The 23,777-nt window shown below is 34.9% G+C and overlaps 1 protein-coding gene across 1 annotated transcript in view; it reads right to left on the minus strand.

The window, feature by feature from the left end:
• Window positions 1-23,777, minus strand: part of LOC136825801 (uncharacterized) — a 682,034-nt gene that overhangs the window by 401,752 nt on the left and 256,505 nt on the right. The window lies entirely within an intron of this gene.

Raw genomic sequence — 23,777 nt, forward strand, 5'->3', positions numbered from 1 at the left:
TTATAACCTCGACAGTCCAGCCACCCCTTTTCAGGAGAAAGTTACCTAACAAAATATATCACAAATACATGTGATGAAAAAAATACAAACAAAAACGATGCCTGAAAGCACTCGGGCTGTCAATTCACGAGTGTATTAACGTGATGTTGGTTTAGAAAAGCTGTGGCTTGTCTAACACATAACAGGTAAACTAACACACAAAAATACTCATTTTTTTTTCTAATTTCTGGTAAATGTTCATTCCAAAAATTCTTCAGTAAGGTAGGTCTGTGACGTGATTTATGAATAACGAGAGAGAGAGAGAGAGAGAGAGAGAGAGAGAGAGAGAGAGAGAGAGAGAGAGAGAGAGAGAGAGAGAGAGAGTATGTATTTGGTTAATAAAATTGACTTACGAAAATGCACCATACCAAACGAGGGAATGTGTGTGTGTATATAATTAAAATATATATATATATATATATATATATATATATATATATATATATATATATATATATATATATATATATATATATATATACAACACACACATAAAACAATAATAGAACAACTACACAGCGATTGAACATTTACCAAGAATACAGACCATCAATCAATGCTTCTGCTCTTATTTAACTGATAAGTAACCAACCGAGTTCTGGTCTTATAATAAAAATTGAAGGCCATAAGAACTGGATTGGTGGACTGACTGATAGCTGTAGAATCAGAGCTTAATTCAAAGCATGGTTACCGGGAGCTATCCATCATATAAAAAAGACCAAAGTTGTTTATATGTGATGCAAAAAATATAATTTTCAATCATACGAAAAAACCCACATCTTCGAAAACTCGTTCTCGTTCCTATCATCAATAAAAATTATCCTTCATCGGTCGTATCCGCTTTAGAATTCACTTTTCTTATTGTAAGGGAAACAAGCTTCAGAATTCACTCTTCTTAATGTAAAAGAAACAAGCTTTAGAATTCACTCTTATTCTTGTGAAAGAAACGAGCTTTAGAATCCGCTCTTCTTATTGTAAAAGAAAAAAGCTTTACAATTCACTCTTCTTATTGTAAAAGAAACAAACTTTAGAATTCACTCTTCTTCTTGTAAAAGAAACAAGCTTTAGAATCCACTCTTCTTATTGTAAAAGAAAAAGCTTTACAATTCACTCTTCTTATTGTAAAAGAAACAAACTTTAGAATTCACTCTTCTTATTGTAAAAGAAAAAAGCTTTACAATTCACTCTTCTTATTGTAAAAGAAACAAGCTTTACAATTCACTCTTCCTATTGTAAAAGAAACAAGCTTTAGAATTCGCTCTTCTTACTGTAATAGAAACAAGCTTTAGAATTCACTCTTCTTATTGCAATGTCAAATACAAATTCAACATTGCAAACTATCTCTTTGCAATCCCCAATATTTCTTAGAGACATACACCTTCATATAATAGAATACAGAATATAGACCAAAGCCAAAGCGTTGGGATCTACGAGGTCATTCAGCGCTGAAAGGGAAATCGAGAGTAGAAAGGTCTGATAGGTGTAACAGAAGGAAAACCTCGCAGCCGCACTACGAATCAATTCCTAAGAAAGTGTGGAAAATAAAATGGAAGAAAGAGAATATGAAAAGCGGTACGATAAAAGGACTGAAAGGGGTTGCAGCTAGGGGGCCAAAGGAACGCCGCAAAGAACCTTAAGTAATGCCTACAGTGCACCGCACGCGGCGCACTGACGGGGCAACCCCCTATGGGTGTAAAACTTCACTAACAAGGCACATCACCTGCTTTCCAAGGCCGTGAACAAATTTAAGATTGGTCTCTTCCTGTCACTTGAAACTCTTCAACCCTGATTGCTTGCACTCAAGCACTCTTGCGAAATGAAGGACCAAAGCAATCATCGCTCGGGGGAGGGACTGGGTGTGGAGGAGGGGGGAGAATATACCCCTGGGGGGACATGATAAAAACTCACTGAAATCAGAGGGCCAAACAAAAAGTTAATGATGATGGCAAAAGTCGAATGAAGAACTGCCGACAATTATATGATAGGGAAAACGCGGGGATAATTTTATCAAATTAACTCCATGGAAAAAATAGCAAATGTTTAAAGTGATCTGTATTTTTCCTAACATACAAACCTTCGTTCTTTGCTTAGGATTTGGCTGGCGTTCGCAGGCTAAATCCTATGTAAAGAACCAAGGATTGTATTTGTGTAGGAATAAATAAGTGTGTGTGTATGTATATGCTTTATGTGCGTATGTGTGTATGTATGCATATGGTTTGTGTGTGTGCGGGTGTGTGCGTGTGATTGCATGGACGTGTCTTTCAAAGTAAAATCACCCAGATAAAAACATATATAATATATATATATATATATATATATATATATATATATATGTGTGTGTGTGTGTGTGTGTGTGTGTGTGTGTGTGTGTGTGTGCTCGCGCGCGGGCGCGCGTATCGGCAATCACTTATCCCGGTTTTTCTTCTCTGGAATCTAATCACCGAGGAACGTGGAGGCTAAGAAGTCATAAAAGCGATCCTGATGTTGCGGATGGGACTCGGATTCCAACACTCACTCTCTCTCTTTCTCTCTCTCTCTAAAAGAGACCAAACTTTTCTTTTTGCGATTTCAATCTTGATTACATGCAAACCCCAAATTCTAAAGCAACCCCACCACCCCAGTCGCCAACCCCGGCCTAGTGTCGATGCTCTTCAAGGTCAAAGGTCAACCCCATGACCCTCTTCTTATTTGGGAATGTAAAAGCACAGCAACAACAACAACAAAAGCAAAAAACGTTTCTCCCTGATGGCGAAGCAACGCACTTTCTCTTACTGTCAAGAGATCAGGCTTAAAAGGAATTTACATGTACATGCATTATGTGCATAAACATTTACACATACATGCAACATGTGCACAAACATTTAAGCATACACGTTACATGTGCACAAACATTTACACATACATGTAACATGTGCACAAACATTTACACATACATGCAACATGTGCACAAACATTTATGCATACATGTTACAGGAGCACACACATTTACGCATACATGTTACACGAGCACAAACATTTACGCATACATGTTACATAAGCACAAACATTTACACATGTTACGTGAGCACAAACATTTACACGTGCATGGAACATGTGCACAAACATTTACACGTACATGCAATTTGTCCACGTACATGCAACACGTGCACAAACATTTACACTAACATGCAATAAGTGCACAAACATTTATGCGTACATATGAAACACGTACTAAAAACACAAACACCATCATCGTCAAAATTAAACAATTCCTATAACCACAAATTTTTCTGTGTACTGTTTGATCTGCTTAACAATTTCACGACATGAGAGAGAGAGAGAGAGAGAGAGAGAGAGAGAGAGAGAGAGAGAGAGAGAGAGAATCCTTTATCACGAGGCTAATTTGAGTTCATTCTTCTCTTCTTGTCTATTAGAATAAATTGCCGAGAGGTCCTTCATTCCTCACACCGCTGGACTGTGGAACAGACTCCCTACTGAGAATGTCATGCAATTGTGACTTCTTCAGAAATCCAATACTTGTATTTTAATAATTTACTGACATTGTTTTATATTTATTTATTAATTTCTTAATTTATTCTTTCTTTTTGAATGAGTAATATCTTCTTTCTGTATTTCCAATTACGTTCTGTTACTTCTTTATAGTGAACAATAATAATAATAATAATAATAATAATAATAATAATAATAATAATAATAATAATAATATAATAATAATAATAATAATAATAATAATAATAATAATAATAATAATAATAATACTAAATATACAACTTTTACACCTCATCAACTTCAAACTGGTCACTTCTATTAAAAGAAATATTCATAGGAAAGTAAGACCAATTCTGTGTGATTGAAAAGCAAATACACAGACAAACAAACATACAAACAATTAAACAAGTAAACAAGAACAGACTTTCTTAGTCAGCCCCCAACACTTTCACCCCGGACCCGGTCAGCCGCTCTGACTGCAAACAAACAAAAAAAACGAGACAAACAAAAAAACCTTTCCTGTTTAAAGAGAGACCCTTGGGCGGAGATGAATGCCTTTCATTGCTTATTCATGACCAACCACATGGCACATGGATACATGAGAGAGAGAGAGAGAGAGAGAGAGAGAGAGAGAGAGAGAGAGAGAGAGAGAGAGATTGGGTAAACAAAATTATAGGTTGATAGGGTAAGAATCTAGGTGAACAAAAATACAAAATGAAACAGGCAACAGAATCGACAGAGAGAGAGAGAGAGAGAGAGAGAGAGAGAGAGAGAGAGAGAGAGAGAGAGAGAGAGAGAGAGAGAGAGAGAGAGAGAGACTGGATAAAAACAGAGGTACAGAATGAAACAGGAAAAGACGGAATTTCGATAAGTACAAAATAAGCTGAGAGAGAGAGAGAGAGAGAGAGAGAGAGAGAGAGAGAGAGGCTGGACAAGAAGAAATATAGGTTAAGAGGGTTAAGAATCTAGGTTAACAAAAATACAGAATGAAATACGAAAAGACAATCGAGAGAGAGAGAGAGAGAGAGAGAGAGAGAGAGAGAGAGAGAGAGAGAGAGAGAGAGAGAGAGAGAGACTGGATAAAAACAGAGGTACAGAATGAAACAGGAAAAGACGGAATTTCGATAAGTACAAAATAAGCTGAGAGAGAGAGAGAGAGAGAGAGAGAGAGAGAGAGAGAGAGAGAGAGAGAGAGAGAGAGAGAGAGAGGCTGGACAAGAAGAAATATAGGTTAAGAGGGTTAAGAATCTAGGTTAACAAAAATACAGAATGAAATACGAAAAGACAATCGAGAGAGAGAGAGAGAGAGAGAGAGAGAGAGTCTAGGTGAACAAAAATACAAAATGAAACAGGCAACAGAATCGAGAGAGAGAGAGAGAGAGAGAGAGAGAGAGAGAGAGAGAGAGAGAGAGAGAGAGAGAGAGAGAGAGAGATTCCAGGTGGACAATTCCAGAGAGAGGGACAGAGAGACTCTGCATATAAACAACACAGTAACAGAGAGACAGATTCCAGGTGGACAATGAGAGAGAGAGAGAGAGAGAGAGAGAGAGAGAGAGAGAGAGAGAGAGAGAGAGAGAGAGAGAGAGAGAGAGAGAGAGAGAGAAGCTCAACCGCCCAAGTGAAATTTCTCATTTGGAAAGTTATATTGCTGACTTAACGTTAATGCGTCATCTCTCGCGGGAATCTCATCTGCGCAATATGAAAAGCGATAAAGCAAATATTGATTCAAAGACTTACACCTTTTGGTTTCTATCAGTGAAGACGAACTTTTTTCAATCAGACGAATTTCTACAAATAAAATAAAGCGGAATATATTTCTTCATCTTCCCCTGATTTCACGAACTATCAAGATATATTGTAAGTAAGGGGACAAACGTCATTTTTAACCTAGTTTTGCATGCTAGGTTCTCCAAGCTAGGATTATTTAAAACTGCCTAATTTCATTAAAAATTAATCCTTTAAAAATCATAACTTGAAATTAAACACATAAAACCTAAAAGGAAAAACGCAACTTCTAAAAAGATCCAATAATTTTATTATTATTATTATTATTATTATTATTATTATTATTATTATTATTATTATTATTATTATTCAGAAGATAAACCTTATTCAAATGGAACAAGCCCACCAATGGGGCCATTTGACTTTGAATTCAAACTTCCGAAGAATATGGCGTTCACTAGGAAGTTTGAGACGGTAAAGGAAAATACAGAAAGAGGAGATTTCACTTATCAAAAAGAAAATAAATTAATAAATACATAAAAATGTATTAAAATGCATTAAAATTTCAATCCAATGATTGTGAGGTAAAAATAAATTTTCAAAACGATACATTTTAAAATCGCTTGCATTGCGTTTAGCAGGCTTACTCAACAAAAATTGTCAAAAAATCAATGATAGAGAGTATTTTCCCAAATCATTCTCATCAAACATATTTATTCACCTCATGAGATCTCAAAATCATTTTTAAGACAGGAAGCTCCAAGATATTATGGCTACAAATTATTAGGTTGAGTATTTTTATAAAAAAGCATAATGATTTGTCTTACTGACTATTGCGCGTTGAAAAATATTTCTCAGCTAAAAGCCTGGAATATTTTTGTATTTACTCAAAATACCCAGAGTTATCAAATTACAATCTGGTGATGATTTCACAGACCGATTTTGGTAAGAGACCCATATCAGTCAGAGGCTATGGATGCTGAAGTAAGCGACACTAGTAAACAAACAAACTGTATACTTGAAAAGCCCCATTACTAAGGAACAACTAGAGGGCAATTTAAACTCCTTACACCCACTTTGTGATATGAAGTACAAGATGTGAGAGTTAATGAATGATCGTGATAAAAACTTGAATTATGAAAAATCTAAATATTTAAAAAATGCTACTCTATACACATCTAAAAAGTAAAACTGCGCATTTTTGAGAGAAATTACTTGTATCTTCATTTAGCAAAATAAACTATAAAAAGATCTTTACAATATTCGAATAACTTAGGCGATTACCTGTAAACATACACACTGCAAATCCATTCGGAATTTGCCGATGCTTGACAAACAACTACGGCAAAAAAAAAAAGTGGTACAATAACGGTGGGACGTAACAAATGATGATGATTCAAGCACAAACAACTACAAACAAAGCAGGATGCCACTCGACCTAATACCCGAGGCGGACCTTGCTAATACCTACGCTCTGCACAATAATCCTTGATTTAACTGTGTTGTAGTTTACAGCAAACATGACTGCCAAGACGAAACAAAAAAAAAAGTTCGAAAGTTCATCAAACACCTGACTGACAACGAGGAAACCCTACATCCCTATTACTTCAAAGGGAACGCCCTTTGGCAACCTACGCCAAACCATCCTTGGTTCCTTAACAAACAAGCTCCTCGACTTCCCCCCCCCAACCCATCCATCCCTACCTCCCTATAAGAACTCTCACACTAATCCCGGTTAGTGAGGAAAGAGGTAGAACAAAATATAGAATTTAGGCCAAAGGCCAAGCGCTGGACCTATGAGGGAAATTGACAGTAAAAAGGTTTGAAAGGTGTAACAGGAGGAAAACCTCGCTGTTGCACTATGAACCAATCGTTAGGAAAGGATTGAGGAAAGTAAGGTGGAAGAAAGAATATGAATGGAGATACAGTAAAAGGAATGAAAGTGGTTGCAGCTAGGGGCCTGGGGAAGGGACACTGCAAAGAACCTTAAGTATGCGGTGCACTGACGGCATTACTAACCCCCTACAGGGGAAAAAAAAAGAGGCAAGAGAAACCCGGCCAATCTTTTGCTTTTTTTCGTTTCCTCCTCACACAAATATTGACCCATTTTCTTCCGAAGAAGGTTAATATTGACCGTACGTGCATATTCGGCGAGGAACCGAATCCGCGCGGGAGGGAAGACTCGAAGACTCGAACTCAATATCGGAATGGACGTGACTCCAGGCGATCTTTGCCCATTCCAGCAGTACTCCGGAGGAACCTCCAGAACCGCGCTGGAGCATCCGACGTCGTCCGCATTCAATTGATTTCTTCTTTTCCTTTTCAGTTTGGTCGTTCGGCCATAACGGCGCAAACATGATCTATGTCTTTCTCATTCTCTATTAAGTCTTTTGTTTTCTCTCTTCGTTATGTCGGATCAATTACTTTAAGTAACGGCACGTGTGGCCTCAAGTCCAGTGTGTGTGATTGTCGGGCGATAAACTTTCTAAAATCATCTCAGGACTGAATTGTAAAGCTTTAAACAATAAGGCTGGAGAGCTGGAACAATTATTTAAATTGCCAATTCATCAGTCTCAAAAAAAAAGGAAACTTAATTCGCTTCTTGTTCAGCTTTGTAAAGTCGTCATAATCATTTGATGTACAACTTAAGACAAATCTAAATACTCGAATACAGAAAATTAAAACAGATTTTTCAAATAGTCACTCGAATAAAAAATAAAAAAATACAGATTTTTCAGTAAGTCTGAAAACTTATAGCCAAACAGAATGTCTGAAAACTTATACCCAAACAGGTTGTTTGAAAACTTATACCCATGTTTGAAAACTTATACCCAAACAGATTCTGAAAACTTGTACCCAGATTGTCTGAAAACTTATACCCAAACATATTGTCTGAAAACTTATACCCAAACAGATTCTGAAAACTTATACCCAGATTGTCTGAAAACTTATACCCAAACAGATTGTCTGAAAACTTATACCCAAAAAGAATGTCTGAAAACTTATACCCAAACAGATTGTCTGAAAACTTATGCCCAAACAGATTGTTTGAAAACTTATACCCAAACAGAAAGTCTGAAAACTTATACCCAAACAGACTGTCTGAAAACTTATACCCAAACAGACTGTCCGAAAACTTATACCCAAACTGAATGTCTGAAAACTTATACCCAAACAGACTGTCTGAAAACTTATACCCAAACAGACTGTCTGAAAACTTATACCCAAACAGAATGTCTGAAAACTTATACCCAAACAGATTGTTTGAAAACTTATACCCAAACAGATTGTTTGAAAACTTATACCCAAACAGATTGTTTGAAAACTTATACCCAAACAGACTGTCTGAAAACTTATACCCAAACTGAATGTCTGAAAACTTATACCCAAACAGACTGTCTGAAAACTTATACCCAAACAGAATGTCTGAAAACTTATACCCAAACAGAATGTCTGAAAACTTATACCCAAACAGATTGTTTGAAAACTTATACCCAAACAGATTGTTTGAAAACTTATACCCAAACAGATTGTTTGAAAACTTATACCCAAACAGATTGTCTGAAAACTTATACCCAAACAGATTGTTTGAAAACTTATACCCAAACAGATTGTCTAAAAACTTATACCCAAACAGACTGTCTGAAAACATATACCCAATACCCAAACAGACTGTCTGAAAACTTATACCCAAACAAAATGTATGAAAACTTATACCCAAACAGGTTGTTTGAAAACTTATACCCAAACGGATTCTGAAAACTTATACCCAGATTGTCTGAAAACTTATACCCAAACAGATTGTTTGAAAACTTATATCCAAACGGCTTCTGAAAACTTGTACCCAAACAGAATGTCTGAAAACATACCCATACAGAATACCATACTTTAAGTAACTCTTACTTGCGAATAAAGAACTAACAAGTCTATTACCTAGACAAACAATACACTTCAAAATATTTTACAAACTTTGTCATCATATCATATCATACCCCACTCTTTTCCCCTACGGGCACTACCCAGCTAACTACTGCATAGTAGACGTATAGAAAATATCGCATTCATAAATTCTGTATAAGATTATTATTATTATTATTATTATTATTATTATTATTATTATTATTATTATTATTATTATTATTCAGAGGATGAACCTTATTCATATGGAACAGGCCCACCACAGGGGCCACTGACTTGAAATTCAAGCTTCCAAAGAATAGTATGGTGTTCATTCAAAAAAATTAAGAGGAGGTAAAGGGAAATGCAGAGAGACGAGATCTCACTTACCAAAAAAGAAAAAATAAATCAATAAATTAACAAGTAGAAAAAATGCATTAAAACGCAAGGAGAATAGCATGAGGGTAGTAATGCTTTACAAACAGAGATTAAATACCCAACCACACAGGGCACATACCCAACCACACAGGGCACACAAGGAGAGTCACTCGTTCCTCCATTCATCCCTGTAAACAATTCGTTAAGAAACTGTCCCATGAGATGTAATTGAATCTTTGTCTGATGGCCAATCAACGACATATTTTGTCCATAGTAGAAGTGACAGACTCTGGTAGATATATATACTGTGTATATACATACATATATATATATATATATATATATATATATATATATATATATATATATATATATATATATATATATATATATATATCATTAAGTTATATATATATATATATATATATATATATATATATATATATATATAATTATACATATATACACAGTATATAATTATATATATATAATCACATATAAAATATATATATATATTTAAAATATATACAGTATATATATATATATATTATATATATATATGTATATATATGTGTGTATATATATATATATATATATATATATATATATAATATATATATGCATACACAGTATAATTTAATATATATGAGTGTGTGTGTGTGTGTGTGCGTGTGTGTGTGTAATTTGGCGTTAGTCTGCACATGCTTGTGTTTAAAAGTATTCAACACTATACTGCATATATAATTACACACATTTTCCTCTCTGAAAAAATAATGCACTTTAGAATTCCAAGCGGAGATGCAATGCATTACTGACCTAATACAGTTCTCCTTGCATTTTAATAATTTACTCACATTTCTTCCTATTTAGCCTATTTATTAATTTGTTAAATTATTTTTTCTTTTTTTTTTAATAAGTGAAATCTTCTGTCCGTATTTCCCATTACCTTCTGTTATTCCTTTCTAATTAACAAAATATTCTTTGTTCCATATGAATGGTGTTCAAATCGGAATAATAATAATAATAATAATAATAATAATAATAATAATAATAATAATAATAATTACACACATTTCTGTTTATAAAAAATATATCAATAACCATTACATAATCACATACAAACAGACACTTAAACTTAATCCGAAAGCCAAGCATTAATGTACCGTCGACAAAATTCACGATTATGATTAAAAATAAACAAATAAAATACAAATATTAAGAACCGGACATGATCCACAAAATAAAAAAAAGAATAATTTTTTTTTTCAGAAACAATATACTTCCACTCTCTCGAACCTCACCAAAAAGAAATCAAGTTTCCGCTAATCAGTAAAATAAACAGCGGACGAAGGCTGCCTGACGAGAGTAAACATTTTTCGGTATTGTGTTCTGTTGCGCCGTCTTTTCACACTGACCCCATTTCAGGCTTTGATCAAACAAGTGTGCGGCGACCTCAAGAACCACTTCTTAATATCGCATTTCTTCTGAAATCTCCGACGAGAGAGAGAGAGAGAGAGAGAGAGAGAGAGAGAGAGAGAGAGAGAGAGAGAGAGAGAGAGAGAGAGAGAATATACATACAATCAGAAAAATATAAATTCCAAGTGGCCAATTTGAGAGAGAGAGAGAGAGAGAGAGAGAGAGAGAGAGAGAGAGAGAGAGAGAGAGAGAGAGAGAGAGAGAGAGAGAGAATTTTTGTGTCGTTTTCTAGCATCAGGTTAAATAACACTAACTTTGCTAAGTTTTATCTTGGCTACAACTAAAATGTGGAAATTTTGCCCAGTGCAGTTGTGGAATCTTCTGATCTCTCAATATTTAAGCGAGGAGCAAATTCATTCCTGCTCTCTGCTGCTGCTGACTTCACCTGAGCAGCTGCTGACTTCACCTGAATACAGGTGTATCGGTTTTATTTTCTATTCCGCCACATTTAATCATTTATCACATATTCCTTTATAATTTAACACCTTTTCCTTTAAACTGTCTTTCTCTGCAAGCTGGTTTCCCTTTGGGGCTCTCTCTGGTTTACAGTCTGTTGACTCTGTCCATAGGACTAGAATACAGAATTTAGGTCAAAGGCCAGGCACTGGGACCTAAGAGATCATTCAGCGCTGAAAGGGAAACTGACACTAAGATGGTCTGAAAGGTGTAAAAGGAGGTAAACCTCGCAGATGCACTATGAAAAATTGTTAGAAGGGGTGGAAAGTCAGATGGAAGAAGAAAATATGAACGGAGGTGCAGTAAGAGGAATGAAAGGGGTTGCAGCTAGGGGCCGAAGGGACGCTGCAAAGTCCCTTAAGCACTGCCTACAGTGCACCACGTGAGGTCCACTGACGGCATTATACCCCTACGGTACCTCTGTCCATAAGGGGTTTTAGCTGAAGGTTTACAGCAAGAAAGAATGAATGGGAATCCAGTGAATTTCTGCTGTCAGTATTTTAACAATTTTAAATCCAATGAATTTCTGTTGTCAATATTTTAACAAGTTTAAATCAAGGTCGAACAGGGAACCAAGGTCCGTGCACATTTCTCATGATCAGATATGGATATCGAGAGATCTAATATTTCTGACCACAATGTCCCCTTGACGGCGTCGACGACCACTGCTTTAAATCGATCGATGAATCCTTTAAACCCTGACGCACAAATTCCGGAACTCCAGTCTCTCACAGGTGTTCCCAATGTTGTTTAATCTTCACGTAAAAGCTCGTTTACTTCATTCCTCTTCTTATCAGCTTAATGACGAGTCGGGGTCGCTGTTTTTAATGACACTTCTCCTCCAGCTGTTACCAACCTGGACAGCTCATTTCATAATTGGTTTTGGAAGATGGTTTCCAGAAAGATGTCCTTTCTGACTCAAATCCTCCCTACCGCTGAGTAAAAACCATACGACGCCTAGCAGCTCAAGAAGTTAAAACTTAGTTATTCTTTTCCTTCAATGAAACCAGGGGATGGTGAAACTCAATGAAGTCGATGCCAGGGGTAAATGCAAAAAAAAAAAAAATCGGAATTACAGATGAATTATTATTATTATTATTATTATTATTATTATTATTAAGAAGATGAACCCTATTCATATGGAACAAGCCCACCAAAGGGGCCACTGACTTGAAATTCAAGCTTCCAAAGAATATGGTGTTCACTAGATAGAAGTAACAGAAGGTTGTGGGAAAAACAGACAACAGATCACTTATTAAGAGAAAAAATAAAATAAATTAATTAATATATAGAAAAAATGTAGGCAAAATATTAAAATACACGAAGATATTTATTAGGGCAGTAATACATTGCACCTTCGCTTGAACTTCTGAAGAGTTATAATTAATAATAATAATAATAATAATAATAATAATAATAATAATAATAATAATAATAACAACAAACAATGCTACCATTCTGCCACTCCTCACCCCAATGCATTTATTCATTACTCTGTCCCACCACAGATTTCCCAACTTCCTCGAAGCAAGCGATGCAATGACAGGGGGGAAAAAAAACCGCAAGAAGCACAAAAGAGAGCAAAACTGGCGCACGCACGCACGCGCTCTCTCGCTCAAGCAGTGCGTACGAGCGAGAGATTTCCCGCCGGAAGGCGACAACTACCCCCACCCCCACCCCCGCGCCCCGGGCCTGCTCACCTCTTGAGAAACTGCCTCCTCGGAGCGAAGGCGACCTTGGTACGTCTAAAATGGGTAATCGCTCAGAACAGTTCTTGAGAGAGAGAGAGAGAGAGAGAGAGAGAGAGAGAGAGAGAGGAGGAGGAGGAGGAGGAGGAGGAGGAGGAGGAGGAGGAATGGTTCTGTTCACGCAACATCAACTACAGAACAATTGAAGTGTGTATGCACTGATGGAGTCTGAAGTCTGCTTGCAAGCGCGGGAAATCAAGGCAATTTGTATGCATGCATATTCTTATCATACGCAGGTGTATGCATAGATTAATATGTATAATTAATATACGTATGCAGTATTAGTTTTTTGCGTGAAATCTAGGAAATACGTGTGTATGTATTTGTTACCATACATAGGTGTCTGCACAGATTCATATGTAAAAACACTATACGTATACAGCATTAGTTTTTTGCGTGAAATCTTGGAAATCTGTATGTATGCATGTATATGGTTACCATACATAGGCGTCTGCACAGATTCATAAGTATAAATATTATACGTATACAGCATTAGTATTTTGTATGGGGAAAACCCATGAATAGTAATGGAAGTATAAGACTCCGTCCGTAATAAATCCTGCCTGCGGAAATTCTTATAAAAAATATGTAACAAAACACACACACGCTTACATAGATAAATCATTATTACACGCGATATAACTAATATTTGCTTACTAAGATACTAATATCCTGTACCATTATTATTATTATTATTATTATTATTATTATTATTATTATTATTACTTCTGCTTCCTCCTCCTGGCCTTATTTCAACCTTTAGCCCCATTTTTCACTTCTAAAATGTCACGCTGTCATAATAATAATAATAATAATAATAATAATAATAATAATAATAATAATAATAATAATAATAATAATAATAATAATAATAATATTAGGAAAAAGACCTTTATTACAGGTTTTGTTAAACAAAATGGTAGTTTCAACCGCATTTATTTTATATTGTGAACGCTCAATTCGGATATGAATATTGGTCAATTGCTTGCAACCATTCCAGTGCAAGAAAAACAATTAATAAGACGAACTGAGCGTTTACTATATAAAATAAATGCTGTTGAAACTGCCATTTTGTTTAACAAAACCAATAATAATAATAATAATAATAATAATAATAATAATAATAATAATAATAATAATGTAAATATAAATATATGCGTATCAATGGATAACAATCAGAGACAATATATGAACTACAAGTCTAAGATAGCAGCTAAATGCTAAGCATAATAATAATAATAATAATAATAATAATAATAATAATAATAATAATAATAATAATAATAATAACTGTGGATTTGTTTCTTCTTTTCAAAACTCATAATAATAATAATAATAATAATAATAATAATAATAATAATAATAATAATAAAGGTGGTGTTAGTAAATAAAAAAAGGCAAAAACATAACTGTAAGAAGCATAAATAACATAAACACTTGTATAATGTGTTTGTATCATTTCCTAAGCTCTTCATCATCCCAGCTGGATCCCGGGTAATGACCGCAATGTTGCGCAAACAACTTGAATGAGTTTGCAAAGCCCCCTAACGCCTTATATATATTTAGCGTCTAGGTAATGACTTCCTTTTTAACAAAAAACATTCCTACTCAACTCATACGTTTATAGTGTATGTTTTGCTCGGGTCAGAAACTGACGTCAATTTGCTATTATTACATTTGATTTCAAAACGGTTTAATTGTGGATTATCTCTCGGAAAAAACATTAAAGAATGAGATCTGAGTTTTAAAAATAATATGTTGTATTGAAAGTCATCAATTGATGTCGTAATGTTTTTTTTTTTTTTTTGTTTTTTTTTTTTGGCCTGGGTCAGTAACTGACGTCAATTTGCCATGTTTTCTGTTAATTTCTTACCGATTTAATTATGAATTATATCTCAGAAGAAAACATTAAAGAATGAAGTCTCTTAAAAATAATTTGTATTGAAAGTCGTCGCTGCTTTAATAGAATTGATAATTGATGTACTGTATTACCAACATTTATAAATGAAGAGAGAGAGAGAGAGAGTTAGAAACATTTTGGATGCTGTGGTAATCAGCTAATCTGTTTTCGTCAATTTCCGCTTTGGAAACATACAAGAGCAGTGTATGAGAGAGAGAGAGAGAGAGAGAGAGAGAGAGAGAGAGAGAGAGAGAGAGAGAGAGAGATAAATTATCACTCAAGCTTGTCAAGTTGAACGAGTTGTAAAGGTAAAGGAACTGTACTCAGTGAATTTTATTACAAAAATACGCTTGACAAAATACCTCAGAAACTTATAATTTAAGCATAGCACTCGTTTGTCAACTCCTTTAAACATAAGTTCAAACTTTCTTGAATGCGCTTAAACTTTACAATCAATCATCATTTTAAGTGCACTTTCGTTCAATATTGACAATAGGACCATTTACGTAGCTAGGAACTGTTACATCGCATATACTCTGTAATTTACACCATTAACAATTTTCTCAATTGCATTTCCCGTTACAGCAACAGCTCAATTAGCCTTGAAGAGTATCTTATACCAGTAATAAATTAGAATATGAGTACAGTATAATATTGTTATGAAAACAACGTAGTTTACCACTTATCATCTTGTGGTGAGCTCCGTTTTCTGTTATGGGTATCTAAATTACATAGGATACGGCAGACTTCGATAATCGTGTTGGAAGCTCGTCTTTTATGAAACGCATGTTTAAAACTGTTTCATAAAATGAGACATTACTTTTTAACCGCGGAACGCTATTAGACAGAAGGCATAACTGAACACTAATACCCCCGTGCCCCACTGGTTCGGTAACTACCATTTTACGTGTAAGATGGACGCCGTGTTTAGTACCAGGTCCTTGGGGATGAACGTAAAAACATAACAAAAGACGGTAAATATAATAAACAAATACAAAAGGCATAAACATAGACAAAAACACAAACAAACGGCGGTAAATGTTACATTCGCAGTAATACTATGGTATAATTATCCCATAAAAAAATAACAGTAATCGATATTCTCAACATTAAGGGTTCAAATACATTCAAGTTAATACTGATCACATTGCACAATTTTAACGATTTAATGCTATCTGACATCAGAACCAAATTTCCAGAAAGGCAATTAACGAATAGCACCACGTTCTGAACATAAATGTGTCTGTAAGCTCAACTAACCTTGCATTGAAAAGTTTTCCAATGAAACTGTCAATGCCAGCTATAAACAGGTAATAAGAAAAATCCAAAATATAGGCAAGTGCTACTAGTCCTAGGTTTTGTACATATACAGCACTTCATATTTTGCTAAATCAATAATTAAATGTAGCCTGTTCGAACAGCAAAAGAATGGAGACAAATAATGCGTCTGAAACATGGGGAAGGGGCTACCATCCTCCTTCATGAATTAGGAGGTACAAGCTTCAAGAAAAACTGTAATTAGAAGACAATGAAAAAGTTTGGTGGTTATAAGAAATAAATACTTGATGGACCAAGTATTACACACTTAAAAATTAACAACAGCACTGAGTTATCAACTGCTTTTAATCAAGTCTACACATTCAAGAGAATGCTCAAAAACAAATTTACATATTTTCTCAAGGAAATAATGAAAAAAGCAGTACACTATAGCTGTGCAGCAAAGAGAGGATAGTCAACTTATGCTCAAAGAGCAACCTATGAAAAACAATGAAGTTGCTTCCTCTGCAATGTAAGGAAACAAACCTAAGTCCCCAAATATGGGATAGAATGTATGGTAAGCTTTTGCCACTGGGATATAAAAAATAGATAGTTCAATAAAACCTGTAAAGCAGTCATATGCTGATTTGCTAACCTGGCTCCTGTGCAACTATAAAACAAAACACACCACACAAGTACGTTCTGGCAATTAGGATCTTCAGCAACTTCAAAACACAGCAGTTCAATTTTGTTAACAGAGCTGGATAGGAAAATACTGAGAGCACGAACAGAAACTGTCTTAGAGACTTCACTCTTAACATATACCTTACAACAAAGTTACCAAATTAATAAGGAACAATTTGAGACTAAGTGCAAACAATAATGAAAGAATTACAGATGGAACAAGAGGTGGGTAGTGTAAAACCACAGGCCATAGTAAACAAGAAAGCAGTTTTAATGGTAATATATAATGAAGAGAAGAAAAAGAGGTAAGGGAACAGTACCTAAAAGAATGCCACTTGAAATGCGAAAATAAATGGTAGGTATTCTACAACATATACAGTATACAGTATCAAGATGAAGGAAAGACTGAGATTTGACAGAAAGAGGAGCACAAGAAATTTAGCTGACAGAGCCACAGGTCAGACTCTGGCTATTGTCTGATAAGATATGAGGAGTACTGAAATCCAAAATTCAAAGAGAGTAGATTCCCAGAAGGCTGTTTTGCAAAGTCATATTGGTAATCCCAAAGATGATTTATATTTAAGGTGTTTAAAGCGTGCCAGTTGGGTAAAGATTTACTGGAAATCCTACGCGGATTGGAAAAAGGCAACAGGACTTCAGTTTCAAGGATTGGATAGGTATCCTTTCTTAATAATCTCAACCAGCGAGGGTTCCAAGTATGTAGGTGCAAGCAAACACTTGTACAACATAGTTTTATAACATAAGGAAAAACTCAACCCTAAAGAACTCAACATTTTCTTTAAAGGGAACTTGGGAAATTTATTTAACAATCTGATGGCTTAGGTAAAATTCTACTGCGCACAATTCCTTTTCTGTAATCAAGTCACTTTATCATGATATTACTTAACACCACCACCTATTACTACACAGTATTTATAACTAGAAATTTACTAAGTACATTTTCTTGCACAAGATTAACAAACTACTGAATCTAACTAATATGTTTCCTACGCTTCCCATGAATATTTCTCCTATTCCTTCAGACAATGAATCTGAGGCAGATGACTTGTGCATTTAGAGGGAATCTTAACATACAAGGAAATTATTTATCTGTTGGTGTTTTATATTTTGACAAAAATAAATTTTTCATCGACATAATTTTTCTCCTATATCAGAAGGTGTAATGAGAAATTGTAATGAGAAATTAAATTTTAAGTACTGAACTAAGGCCACTATAAACAAGCTATTAAAGGTAAAATCTGCCATTACATGAACTACACTTCAGGAACATTATAAAAGCAGTGCCAACTAATTAGGAAGTTCAAGGAGAGTTTTAGTAGTGGTCTATGCATATATAACTGTTATGGAGTAATGTCAACCAATTAAAAAGATTTCTTGAACATTACAGTTTCCAATACCATTAACAAATGGCAATGTTAATAAAAAAAAAACGAATAAGGTGCCAGAAATTTTTATGTTGGTAATTATTAAACTGTTTCTCAACCACTGACATCTGGGAAGATAAAACTCCTAAAGACCCAATTCATTCTTTACAAGTGGCATCATATAAAACAATTATAAGACATAAGGCTAAAAAAAAAAGCACTTGCAAAGAAATATAAATGGTTTACTCTGTTCCTTATCAATAAGATGAATAGATGTCAGCACTAACATCTCTATTACTCCCACAGAGACAACTCATTTTCTTAATACCACTGAGATCTACTTATATGATATGGAATGAAACTACAAAGATATTTCTTATACTGTAATTAGCCCTGTAAAAGCACCGTGCATCCTATACCTTAAATGGCACACTGTGAGCAGTAATAAGGATCTTACAGCATACCTCTAGCCTTTGGCTGTACTACTTTCACCATTTAACTTATCGTTCATTCTCTTTGTCACCTTTCTGCAAGCTGTTCAACTCCTTGTAAGAGCAACTATTTACACAAGCCCTAAGAGTCTAGAGATGTCATTCCATGGCACCATTAATTGCTTCCTACTGATACTTCCCAAGAGCATAACATACCAACTACTACAAAGGGCATGCTAAGTTGTACTGCTATACGAACAAAAGCTTTCCTGAAACTGCTTATGTCACTCACTCATATAAATTCTGCAAAAAATAAAACTGGAAATAAATTCTTCCCAACTTACCAATTACGTAATAGGAGAAAGGAAAATGCAGCAAGAAAAAATAAAAGCCCCAATAAAATTACATAGAACAGAATAAATATCTCTTTAAAAAAGAAATGGAAACACCAAACTGTTCTGTATGGTGTGAATTGCCTAGCTAAGGGATCATGAGATAACATTATCTCTAACATCATGATTCTTTAAAGGGTAATTTAGGTTTCCTCCAATGGGTCAATATACTTGGATTTCATTCAACCTAGCTGTCGACCTTCAATTATTTTGGGCCAACAATGTTGGTCTAAAAATGTGTGTGTCTGAGAGGTATGGTTGAAATAATAAATTATACTATTACCATAATATCAGACTTCACAAACAATTTTCATGATTAATGCTAATTTCCTTCATGTCGGAAGCATTGCTTTGTAAAGCCTTTATTAAAAATTCTGAATATCAAGTAATTCTGATATTAATGGATGGGGTGAATGAAGGCTGATGAACCAAGATGTGTACCTGAACACTATTTTTATATCTGAGTCTAAAACTTTAAGTTACCTGACCATTTGGCTTTCTTTGGCCATTATAAAAACTTATCTTTAGCCATAAAAACTTAATTGCATATACAACAGTAAATCCTAACTGACACCAAAAAATTATTTTTTCTTTAGGTAGCAATAAATACAAGCTTACATTCAGAATTTGAGCCAATTTCTCCCATACATGAGGTTTTTTCATCGAAAGTGATAAGCAAATGCCTTTCCACTTTTGAATTACTGTATTAAAGACAAAGCTACTTCAGTGACAATTGCAGAAGGGTATATTTTTAGAAAGAGGAGTCTTAACACCTTGGAAAAATGAGATATGATTTGTTAAGGAATAGTATAATTAAAAGTTGTGGTTCAGGGACTTTATGCTTCTGCTAAAATCTAACACAACACAATACTAATATAAAGGAAACCCTTTCTGGTACTCCCAAATCTGCCCTTTTTTAGTGTAGACTCAGCAATGGCTCCTTCGCTTAAACTTGACGGCTGTTTAGCTCGCTGTCCATGGGAAAAGCAACAACTTTGGCCGATGTGTTCGACAATAACCAGAACACAGAGACACTCAATATGTCTCTTTCCTGTGTTCCTAAAACCAAAATGACTACCTGAGCCTTCTGCTCTCATGAAACTAGTTATGAGGAATGTTCAAAGCTACAGAGAAGCAAATGGTGGACACCCCTCAAAATATTGACATGACTATGTACGTTTAACAATAAGGCTTCTTGATGATGAACTTCAAGAGGATTTTGCAAATGGGGGTCATAAAAGATTTACAGTCCTTACAACCATATCTGAGGAGAACCAGAAAATCAAAAAGGACTGGTTTAATTTCAAGACCGTATATCTGGAAATGAAGTACAGGACAGTACTGCAATATGGGATAATGAGACAAAAATTTTGGATGCTGGATAATACCTGGGATACAACAGTTAAACAAACCCTACAGAAGATAAGAGAGAATATCTGGATAAGCACGCAGTTACTCTATTTTGACAAAGATATTTATTCAGATCATAGAGTAGCCTACAGAATTATTAATGGGTCAGACAAGAAAGAGGAACACGCCAGTCAAAAGGAGAGAGGGATCAATCAATAAACAAAAAATTATACCACTAGGCAGAACATTTCAGTGAGGTCATGAAAAAGATATGCTAGGGATATCCGAGTGATATACAAGAGGCTGAATAAGATACGAATGTATTAAATGAAAGAATTCACAACTCTAGAAGCTTAGTCGACAGAAAGCACCAGCTATAATGCAATTAATTCAGATGAAAAGGAAATGACACCTCGTATACTAACTGCATTTTTGCAGAATATGGAATGAGAAAGCAAAGCATGATAACTGGGGACTGGAAGTCAGACGAATATTACAATTCCTGTTGTATTATTCGGTATATATATTCTCAATAGGCAGGAGAAAATTTGATAAAATGCTTGGATACAATGTTTGTGTTAAAACATATTGTAAACCAGTGTATGAAATTTAAGAATCCCCTTCTAATTGCTTATTCCAATAATGAGAAGATATTTTACAATATCCACAGAAAAATATTAAGAAAGATCTTGCAACACTATAGTATTCCAATTAAAAATGTAAAGTTAACTGAAATGATCCAAGCATGAAATCACTACAAAGCTAATGTTAGTGGGTCAGGTATATTTACAGTGAATAGTAGGGTGATACAGGATAATGTTATTTCACCTTTGCTCTTTGCCCTATGCATGGATTTACAATGGAATAAATGGTTGGAGATGGAAGGTAAGGTTTAGATTGAAGTAACTGTAGATATTTGACCACTTAGAATATGCAGATGGTGCTGTTTTTATCAGCAATACTCCCCAAGAATAACAAAGCTTGCTTAATGAATGTTTCATTTATCTTGAGAGATAAGACTTTACACTCAAAATAAATAAAAGAAAACTGAAGTAACAAGGAAGAATACTAAATAGGGAAAGGATTACCGAGGTTGAGTCTTTCAAAAGATTAAGGAATAATGATATGTATTACAGGTGCTCAATTTGGAATCTGTGAAACATTATACTGTAAATGGTAAATCAAACAGTGGCCAAGATGAATAAGATTTGAAATAAAATTAACAAGTTGCATACAACGTTATATTCTGTATTGCTATATGGACATGAAACATGCAGCAACAATGAAACTATAATGTATTCCTAAAATACTTTGTTAAACCGAGGAAAAAAGCTTTAGAGGCATATTTAGTGTGTGACAGAGTGATATTATAAGAAAATACACCATAAGGGAAATTACAGATGTTCCTTAGGTAGATGAGATAATGATGAATGGGGGACTGAGACTGCTAGCGCATGTCCTTTGCACCAGCCCAAGGAAAATATTACCTGATGGTGTTGGCTGGGCTCCTGTGGAAACCAAAAGACTCAGAAGATCCTAAACTAACTGGATGTGGAGTATAACACGGGAGGCAAGACGAGTAGAAAATTTTAGATGATAAAGCGTGGAAAACACACAAGTGGCAGAAATTCAGAGGCCCTTTTGTTGCTCAACGCTGGAGGTGATGATTTTGTAAAGACTGTTGAATACTTTGCTCCTACTGCTAGTTAATTTTCTGTAAGTTACATGGAGTGGGTTCTTCCTACATGGAGAATTAGTTCTGTTACTCCATTAGCTGACCAGCCCTATAAGAGCTGAGTATCTTAACTCAGTGGTCTAGTTAGACTACAAAACAATAATAACATCAATTTTCCTAATACCCCTAAAAAGAAAGGAACACAATCTAAAACTTACTTTTCACCATCAAAGTCAACTTAAAAATATATCAAGAACATCAGTGATTCTGTTCCCTACAAAAGGCATTGGGGCTGGAAAATCTTGATTCTGTAATCCCATACTGCGATATCTTACAAACCTTTCTAGTAAAATCTGGAAAGAGTTGAGCTGGGTATCTTAACTAAGTGGCCAGGTTAACTGCTCAATATAATGCTCATTTACCTCCAAATTCTGTAATTCCCCTAAAATGAAAGGAGCACTATCGAAAAACTTCCCTCATCACCATCAAAGTAAGTTTAAAAATACAACTAGGACCATCAGAGATTCTGAAAATCCCTTACTGTGCTACCTTACGTCTACAAAACTTCTTTGTAAAATCTGGAAAGACGATACTTATTACCAAAATTTACCACAGTGATACTGTTTCCCAAATACGTAAGGCAATACAAAACAATGTAACTCATGTTTAATGGGCATTCTGCAATAAGCTGAAGGAAATTTTTTGCTTTACCAATAATAGGACTTCCAGCAGTATTTGATGCACTATACATGTGATATAAGAACCTCACTGAAATGTCCTCAGAGTATATGACATTGAAAATACTTGACACTGGTAATCTCTAAGGGGATAAAAAGTGTATTGTACTTTGATGGGCAAATCTGTGGCAGATTTACTTATGCATGGTGAGACCTAAACATCATGTGGGAGCTGGACACATTACCCTACCACTTTTCTGACTATCTCAAAAGGAAGGACCCTGTGATAATGCAGTGTATGGAAAGTATTCATACCTAGGTTATGAGAATGTGAAAATATGGAATACAGAGTAAATTAAACAGACCTTAGTAGTTCACATATAAAAAGTTGACATATACGTGGCTGTAAATAAAACAAACTGTAGAGAATGTAATTAACTTTAGAACACCATAAGGAAATGGCAGGGGATAAATGTTCGATCCAATACAAAGATGGATAAACACTGTCAGCCAGGGAAAGAAATTTACATACAGTAAATGCAACCATACACATATCAGAGAAGCAATCAGATGCCCTGCTGTAATGAAGCCAAAAACCTCAAGACTTGCAGAAGCATTATCTACTCATACAAGAACCTTAAACTATATTACAAACAGTGTACCTGATCAAATAAAATACTACCTGTACCACACAGTGTGGCGATAAAAAGACTACTGGTGTGTCTTAAGTACTTTAAAAATAAAGTACTCTACTAGCATAAAATAAGATTTTTGTTACTGTTATTACCGAGGTGATGAACTTCAATGCTCAAAGGCTC

The sequence above is a fragment of the Macrobrachium rosenbergii genome, chromosome 39 (genome assembly GCF_040412425.1).
Source record: "Macrobrachium rosenbergii isolate ZJJX-2024 chromosome 39, ASM4041242v1, whole genome shotgun sequence".
Lineage (NCBI taxonomy): Eukaryota > Metazoa > Arthropoda > Malacostraca > Decapoda > Palaemonidae > Macrobrachium > Macrobrachium rosenbergii.